The sequence below is a fragment of the Fundulus heteroclitus genome, chromosome 6 (genome assembly GCF_011125445.2).
Source record: "Fundulus heteroclitus isolate FHET01 chromosome 6, MU-UCD_Fhet_4.1, whole genome shotgun sequence".
NCBI classification, from domain to species: domain Eukaryota; kingdom Metazoa; phylum Chordata; class Actinopteri; order Cyprinodontiformes; family Fundulidae; genus Fundulus; species Fundulus heteroclitus.
Genome location: NC_046366.1, coordinates 19804848 through 19814056, shown reverse-complemented (window position 1 = coordinate 19814056; position 9209 = coordinate 19804848).

The following is a 9209-nucleotide window of genomic DNA, read 5'->3' as shown; positions in this document are numbered from 1 at the left end:
AAACAAAGTGTACAAAACAACATAAACTGCTGCAGGAATCTGAGGCTGGTTCCAAAAATATGCTATAAAATACAGATGAAGCATGAGTCTGAGGGCTCTTCCTTTGGTTTCCCAAGACTATAATGCACCTATGCTGACTGAGTGTTTCTCCTTCTCTCAGTAAATGTTTGGGCTGACTAGCAAACGCAGCAGGAGGTTTTATATAAAAGCCACAGTAAAAACACATTTTAGGGTTTATTAAATTTTAGATGCCTCTTTGCAAAACAAAGACACTGTCGTTCAGTCCCGGAGAAGTCCAACTGGAGCTTGAGGTAAAGCTCCGCTGCAACGGTGCCAAGGGAAAGCAGAGGCAATGGCTGACCTTGTCCTTCTCTGCTGTTGGTCTGTGGGTTTGGGCCAGGGACAGGAACTCCCCGTACAGACACTGTGTCTGCGATTGCTGAAACGAGTCCACAGAAGAACGCTTTGTTCACTGCCACCAAGGAAAGCCTAGACAACAAAAACACACATTCTGGAAAAATGAACAATCGAAAGGGGGTCCTTTTCCTCCTCAGAAAAACGTCTTCCTCGGGTTCCAGCGGTAAATAATATTCCCTCCGAGGAGGAGGTGTGGGTGAAACGTTCCAAAAATGCCTCCTAATAATACACACAGACCGGTTGTTATTAAACTCTACATTTACAAGACTTTTAAAGATTTACTTTTGACAAAAATAACTCCCTGTGAAGTAATCGGCCGTTTTCATCGTTTCACAAAATTCATGGGTGAGCTTGCCAACCACAACACAACAGTAACCTTGCTATTCTACATTATTTAGACAGAATCCAATATTGGCATTAAAATCTTGCCTACTTTGACAATATACGGTTCCAACTGGGTGTTTACATACACTCTATAAAAGATGTCTTCTCTTTTTTTTCTTTTTTTCTTTTACAGTGTCCTGTCTAGCAATGTGGTAATAAGAATGGTTGTCTTAATGCCAAAAAGAGCCCAACAGATTTTACTTTCACAAGTGGAGCAGTACGGCTTTCACCATAGTGCTCCGCTTGATTTATACATGTAAATAGTTTAATTATAATTCATGCAGGGAGTATTTCATCTTATATTGATACTACAAAGACAAAGTAGAAGAGGAAAAGAAAAACAATAAAAAAGGAGAAAGGGTGGAAGAAAGAGGAGATAAAAGGGAGAGAATGATAAAACGTCTTCAGTCTCCTTCATCACCTGCAAAGAGAGATGTAAAACGAACAGCACTACCAACGGATATAGCAATTACAGATACAATAAAGTAACGCCTTGATACCATCGCTGAAGTATATATGTCTTATTATTTAATCTAACATGTATAATGTGGCAGCTGAATATAACAATAGGGGCTTTCTGTATGGAAGTGAATCTCTAAGTACCTGGAACCAAGCACCTGCAGGTGTTTGTGAGAGTGCGCTTGCGTACGTAAAGTTTATCCAAAAGAAAAATGCTCAATAGTGGACCCAAAACTCCAGATGCCCAAAGGGACCCCCAAAGTAAAGATTCCCAGGAGGGGCCAACGCAGGAAATCTGCCTCCCTGACCAAGGAAAGAGGAGAGACGGCCCCAAGGAAATCCCCCAGCCGCCGGCAGTGCCGAAGCCCCCAGGAGATGTCTTCTTCTCACCGTCTGACATCAAACCAGACAGTTAGTTAGATGATCAAAAGTAGTTATCTCGCCAGAATAGTTAGAATAATAACATCTTTTTTTTGTGATAATTTTTTTTTTCAAATTCAAAAGTTTACAAATGTCTACAAGCAATGTGTGGAAGCCCATTTGATGCCTTCTTAAGCCTCTGATATGTCAGTTCACAACATCAGCCTGTGTTAAAGGGAGGCACACGTGGGGAGGTATTTAAAGGCGTTACCTCAAACACAACACTCCCTTGTGGGACATCACGTCAAAAATCAAAACAAATCAATCATGATATCGGCTGAGCTGTGGCCTTCCACCAGTCTGGTTTGTCGTTATGATTTCCACATGCCTGAAGGCGTCCTGATCATCTGTTCAAACCATCTGTTCATACAACATGGAAATGTCCAGTCATCATACACTCAGGAACGAAAGCGTGTTTGCTGTCTCAGAGCTGAAGTGAAATGTAATAACCCGTCAACCAAAGCAAAACACCCTGCTAAGACGCCGGCCGACGCTGGTAAGCTAGCGTCACTATCCACTGTGATGACCTTTGCTCAGGTGGCCAGGTTGCAAATGCACTCAGGGACAAACACCTTAATTTTTGGAAACATGTCCTGTGATCGGATGAATTATTGCATTTGGTGAGAGAAAAATGGTTAAGCTTGCAAGTTTAAAAACACAATCCCAACCGTGAAGCAGGGAGTGGCAGCATCATGCTGTGGGGATGTTTTGCTCCAGGCAAGACAGGCATCATAAAAGAAGAACAACATGCAGAAATACTGAAGCAACATTTTAAGACATTAGTTAAAACGTGGCACAAATGGGTTTTCCACATGGAGAATATCACAAAAGATACTGCCAAATAAGTTAAGACAAAGACATCAAGGTCCATGTTCTGGATTGGTTATCACAAAGCCTTATTAGCCCTAAAGCACATTTCTGGAAAGAGGGTAAAAGTTAAAGTGTAAGCATGTGTGCAAACATCTGATTTTCAAGATTTCTCTCCCTGTAGCTCTACGGTTCTACCAGGAGTGAATGCTGCTTTCCGGGACTTTGATGTAATCAGCTTATATAGGAACTTTTTGACCAATCTGTATAATATGATTGAATGTGACTTTGTAAAGTGCCTCAAGATGACATGTTTCATGAATTGGCGCTATATAAATAAAATTGAAATTTAAAATTGAAATTGAAATTGAAGAAAGGGGAAAAAAATAACCCTCTCATTATGGTGCCATTTAGCAAACTTAAATAAACAGGTATCTGACCTAAAATACAAAAAGTTATATATTGTTATACAATTTATGTGAACAAGGGGTTCAACTGTACCTAAATATAAGGAGCTTTGCAACCAAATGCTAATAAAATATTAATGCCATTGCCACAGTAAGTCACGCTCAGACATTCAACATTTCTCATTCACTTTCAATCCGACTGACCAAATATCACTGGGAAATAGTGTCGCTTCAATCACTGTGCCCCCAAAAACTGATAGGTTATCCAATTATGTGCGTTGATGCATTTCCTGTGAAGCTGGAACATTTCTCATGACCTTTTCTTGATAGAAATGAAATTTTCTACCCTCGGGATAAACATATCCTCAGAGTGCCCCACCCTTTGAGTGAGTCATGAAACGGATAGTCAAGCAAGCCTACGCAATGATGAATCCGCACACATCAGTCCTTGAGGAGAGCTGTTTAGAGGTCTGTCGCCTGCTCTTTTTTCCCCCCTACATGTCACACGACCTCTTTCTTTTTCTTTTTTTTTTTCTACCCTGGTATGTCTCGGGGGGTTTCAGAGAGGTGTCGACGCAGAGGGGGGGAAAGGCTTTCGCAGCCTCTTTGCTCCCTGTCTAAGAGCAGGTTATCTCTGCCTGCAGCAAGCCGCCACGCGCCTGTTGCACCTGATTGTCTCATCCGCACATTCCAGGTGAGAGGTTCTGACAAGTCGGGACAGAGCAGCCAGACAGTGATACACTTGTTCTGCAGCCACAGGTGTAGCTGGCCTCCTTTTTTCCCCTGCACTTAGTCAGTGTAAGAGTAATTTGAAGGCAAGGCAGTGACGCACAGTTTTTTCCATCAACTCTTAAAAGAAAAGAAGTTTTTAAATGGCTTCAAATTTAAAAAAAAAAACTCTATTGTCATCCATTCTTTAGGGGAGACCCTCGCGTAACTAAATCGAATTAAAGACTGAGTGTTAAAAACACCTCCTGCCGCCTTCTTATGTGAATTTTCCAAGATGAAGCCATTCATTAAACAACTTGGGTGAAACACTGTCACTGGGTATCCTACAACTTTTTTAGTGTTGACATTCTCTACTCTTTACATACAGACTCAAATCAGCAGATTTCTACATGCCAAGTAGAAATGCTTCGCATGATGTTACAGCAGACGAACAGTAATATAATAATAATAACATTAATAATACTACTACTACTACTAATAATAATAATAATCCTAACGCATCGGATGCGTGGATGGATGGACTAACGGAACGCCAGATAAACACATCATTACACAGACAGCTGGATGAACAAGGGGACAGAGAATGAAGTCAAGACATACAAATATTTTTTCACACTCCATTTTGATTTTGAAAACCTCATCTGACCTGAAATGTGAATCATTTTATATGCTTTTCTCAACTGCAAACTTTGAGTTTTTATGTTTTACCAGAGTTTTAATAATTAGGATGAGAATCCCTCAAAATAATTCCCTCAAATCCTTTATAGAGAGGAAATATTTTTGACATTCCCTAGTTTTAACGCAGACCTCAGTTGTGTAATCCTTTTGAGAAAATACAAGAAGCTAATCACTGGAAGTGCCATCTTTGGGAATCAACATTTAAAAAAAAAACATAACTTGCGTTACATCTAACTTTTATCTATCTATCTTTTTAAATAATTACAGCATCACATCTTTTTTTTTCCAGCTAAAAAGTCCAGATCAAACTGCATTTTAACTACATCATGAAATATGCATTAAATTCTCTAAATGTTTGACATAAGCTCTGCACAGCGCCCATGTCTTAAATATATCATGAGTAATAGACACTGAATTGTCAATTACTTGCTTGGGAAGTGATCTGACTACTACAAAAATTACAACTGGCAGCAGGTATCTATAAACAAAGCTGTCTTTTTTTTTCAAAAACGTGATATTCCTGTGTCATCGCACATCATATTATGGCCGTCTGGCAGTTTATCAGTCGCCTGTATTTATATTTGCTTAGTTTTTGCAAATTATGTCATATTGTACCCACCATCAAAGTCTTTGCGCTCTGTTTTCAGAAGACCAAAGATCTGAACTTAATTTAACAGGCGCAAACAAAACATGAGGATTCAAAATGACAAAGGCAAACCTGACCTCCTGTAATACACTCAAAGCGCTTTCAAATCATGAATTTAATTTCAGCCTCAGAAGCAGAGGCATGATCTCTGGCTCTAATAATACTTGTGTCTCCATGGCAGTAATAACTCCCCTGCACCCATTCAGACATGCATTAATGCGGCGTTTTTTTTTTTTTTTTTCCTGCTTTTACGGCTTCATGGGTCTGCTCTGCTGCCACCGAGGGATGATCAGCCATTCACGAGAGGGAGAGGGCCACCGAACAGGAAGTGAAGCTTTTTAATGATGTAATTGGCAGCAGATGGGGAGGAAGATTGAGATAAAGGAGCAGGAATTCAAAATAATATGAGTTTGGGCATGCATCGGGGAGTTATCACGAGCACGGAGAGCTCGTGTTTTGACTCTTCTTTCTCTGATTCACTGTTACTGGAGCGCTTTCATTTTTGCAGTTGCTCCAGCCATTGAAATCCGAAATGAATGTGGAAAAAAAATAATGTAACATTTATTAAAAGGGTCTTTTAATATAACTTGGCTATCCCCGTCTCATCAGAGTGAATACATGAACTGAAAACAAAGTGGTTATGCAAATGCTCATTCTGAGCAGCTTGTGAACAGTAAACCATTCAGCTGGGAGGAGCTCTTTAAAGCCTCCGAAACGCTGGCAACAATCCCAACGTTTCTCTCAGAGCAAAAGTTGGGCTCTTTTGTGAAAGTCGTGAAAAAAAAAATGACTGAATGAGGGTCGATTCTCTACGTTTTCCTGCCCTCTTCGTGGTCTAAGAGTGAAGCAACAACAGGCCGGGCCTTAGTAAGAGGATGCAGGAGGGGGTGGATGCAGGCTGGGACCTGCTCCGGCATTAAGTTATGCCTTTGTGAGGCAGAAGCACTTGCCTGTGGCAGGTGCAGGTAGCAGACGTGACGCTGTCGAAGGTGCTCCTATTGAGAAGGACCCAACCTGCCGAGTTGTCAGGACAAGTCAGAAGGCTCAGTCACCACCCTGCTCTGAAAAGCCGAGCAAGATCAGCATAATGTGACTTGCACTTCTAAAGGAGACGGAGGAACTGGAAAATCCCAGGGTTTAAACATGAAATTATGGGATTGTTTGGATGCTTGTCGTGGGTGCTAATGTGGAAGATAATACATCATAACAGCAATTACAGTTAGAAGGGATAGTTTGTTTAATGTTCCTCCCCATAAGCATTAACAGATTTAGATAGAGGCATATATCACGCTACTCTGCCTTTCTATTTAAAATACAAAATGTTAGCTTTTAGGGAGTGGACTAATCCTACAGACAGAGTTTAAAGGGATACATAATAGGACGGATTCTGATTTTTTTTTTTTCTTGTGTGTGTTCTGTCCTGGTAGATGAGGAAAACAGTTTGACGGGTCTAGTTGAATTGCAGGGTCAGGTCAGATTGCTCGAAAAATAAGAAAGTCATAGATTCCTCTTGTTGCATACAGGTGCATCACAATAAATCAAAGTATGTCCGAAATGTTGATTAGATTTTTTCTTTTTTCATGTGTACCTATATGATAAAGCTCATAGTTCGAGTGGCTTAGGTTATCCCGAGTTACGTCTGTAGACACGCTGCTATAGGCTTTCCACACATGACTAGCATGTGGATCCCTGGTGGAGGTCACATAATGATACTTTTATTTATTAAATTTTTTTTTTAACAACACAATTTAAGGCTTAGGCTATTTTAATCATTTCAAACCTCAAGCTATAACCGAAAAACTGCAGACCTTACAGTATCTTCACCTTCTTTCTCTCAGGGTTAACCTTGAAGAAGCAGAGGATCTCTCTCTCTTTCTCTAGCTCTCTCTCTCACATACACACACACACACAAACACACACACACACATTTTTTTCTTTATTTGTAATTTATTTCTCTCACCACAGTAGCTACATCTTGCTAGCATTTAGTTCAGCTGAGACACGGACCAGGCGGGGGATATTGGCTGGGCTGCTGCTGCTGCTAGTGACCTCATGTTCTCCTATGGATGATACACTTGTTCCTGCCTTGCAGTGGTTACCTCTGTCTCGCTCACAGACATACTGTAGCTGTTGGCTGGGCTTTTACTCTGACTAACTGTATGTGCTGTCTTCTATCTTCTAGACTTGAATGCTGGCTCGGAGTTTATCTGCTTGGCTGTGCCCCCTCTCCCAGATGAAGCCACTTCAGGAGTTACAATTGGAACCAGCATTTTACTTTTCTCTCATATATAGAAAGCACAGTAATCCTTGAGTAAAGTACGCCAGTGCTGCTGTGTTGTTTTTGTGTCTCTGTTTTTCCTGTTAAGGGGGGAGTTTTTATCTCTCCACTGTCGCTCCATGCATGCTCAGTATGAGGGATTGCTGCAAATTCAACGACGCAATGCAGGGGACTGTCCACGCTCTTTCAGGGGGAGTGAATGCCGCTAGTCAAAAACTCAATGCAATATGCTGGGTTTCCTTAGATAGGAAACTTTTTAACTAATCTGTCTGGATGATTTGATTGAACTGTATATATTACATTATAAAACTGTGGACTGCTTGTTATCTTAACATTTATATTTACGTAACAGCAATTTTTTATTATATTTTTTGGTTGTTTTTAGAGGCCCTTCTAATTGAAAGCAGGCTAACAGCATGGGGCACTGAGGGACCGCAGGCCGGAACTGAACCTGGGTCAGCCAAGCCAAGGACTGAGACCTCCATATATGGGCCGCGCATCCTGATTGTTATTTTTAAATACATCAATTGTGATTTTAAAAAGTGTACTCATTGTACAGGCCTGCAGTCCTTTGCCGCAGACATTAGACAGAGAGGGATACCAAAGAGGCTGTGTTGAATAATATTCTGATGACTTTGGAGACTAGTGGAGTACTTTGAACTTATTAACATGTTAAAAAAAACATTAGTGTTTTTATTTGAGCTTTGTGACATAGGTATATTATTCTGACCTATGTAGCCCCCAATAAGATGGGGATATTGTGTTTATGACATCATGGAATATTATGCAACAATACCAGGCTGTGGAAACTAATCAATTTTCACTTGATACTAAGAGGTCTAAAGTGTGTCAAAAATATCCTGCATATCATTAAACCACTGCTACCTACCTGAACTGCTGGATGGATCCATGCGTTCATGTTCCTAGAGTGTCTAAAAGTAGAATGGGAGGCAGATCTTTTAGTTATCAGGCTCCTCTCCTGTGGAACAAACACCATGTCTGCTTTTAAGACTGTGCCTAAAATGTTTCTGTTTTCACAGCTTATAGTTGGAGTGGCTTAGGTTATCCTGAGCTATGTCTGTAGTTATGCTGCCATAAGCTTAGGCTGCTGGAGGACATAATGTCCACCTCTCAGTCTGCCACATTCTACACCTCTACGTACTACTCTCCAATTTTTCATTACTTGCTGGATCTGTTTTCAACTTTTAACTGTATGTTTGCTCTCTGTATTTTTTTATTCATATAGAAGCAACATTTTGGTCTTGCCTTCAGTCAATTTAGTTTGAATTCAGTTTATTTATATAGCCAAATTCCCAGCACATGTCATCCCAAAGCCAATGGCATAGCCAGAACAATTTTACTGGGGTGGCCAAGACAGGAAGAACCATTACAAATGATATACAAGCCAAACTTTCTTTAGTCATGCAATGATCAAAATGTTTCACTTGCTACAGTGCTTTCATATGAACTATTATACAAACATATACAAACAGGTTATGCATTCATCTATCACTAAACTGACTAATTCTCCTTTTTTTGATGATTGCTAAAAAAAGGTTGTATGAACCGATCCATGTCAAGTGGCTTTCCTCTTCAAGTGTCCAAATGGAAAAAGCTTCCCTCACATGCTGCTGTACTTACTGCCAGTGCGACTGCTAGCAAGCTCATAGAAAAACATCCTTGTGGGGATGGAGAAACACTGCAATTTCAACAACACTTGAAAGTGGCTTCACTCCCCTCTGCAAAAGCCTCCTTGTTTGGAGGAGTTCATGACTGAGATCTTCAAGATCACTCTATTAAAAATCCTGCTAAGCGACAGACTGGTTCCTCTTTTCTGATCCAGAGCTTGTTCACTTTTATGATGTCACTCTTTGGAGAAACATCTGTCCGTATCTTCATTTATTGTGTTCACAATAGGGTAGAAGACTGTTACCCTAAAAGGATCCTTGTCCCCAGTTTTGCATGCCTTCTGGCCTATTGGAGA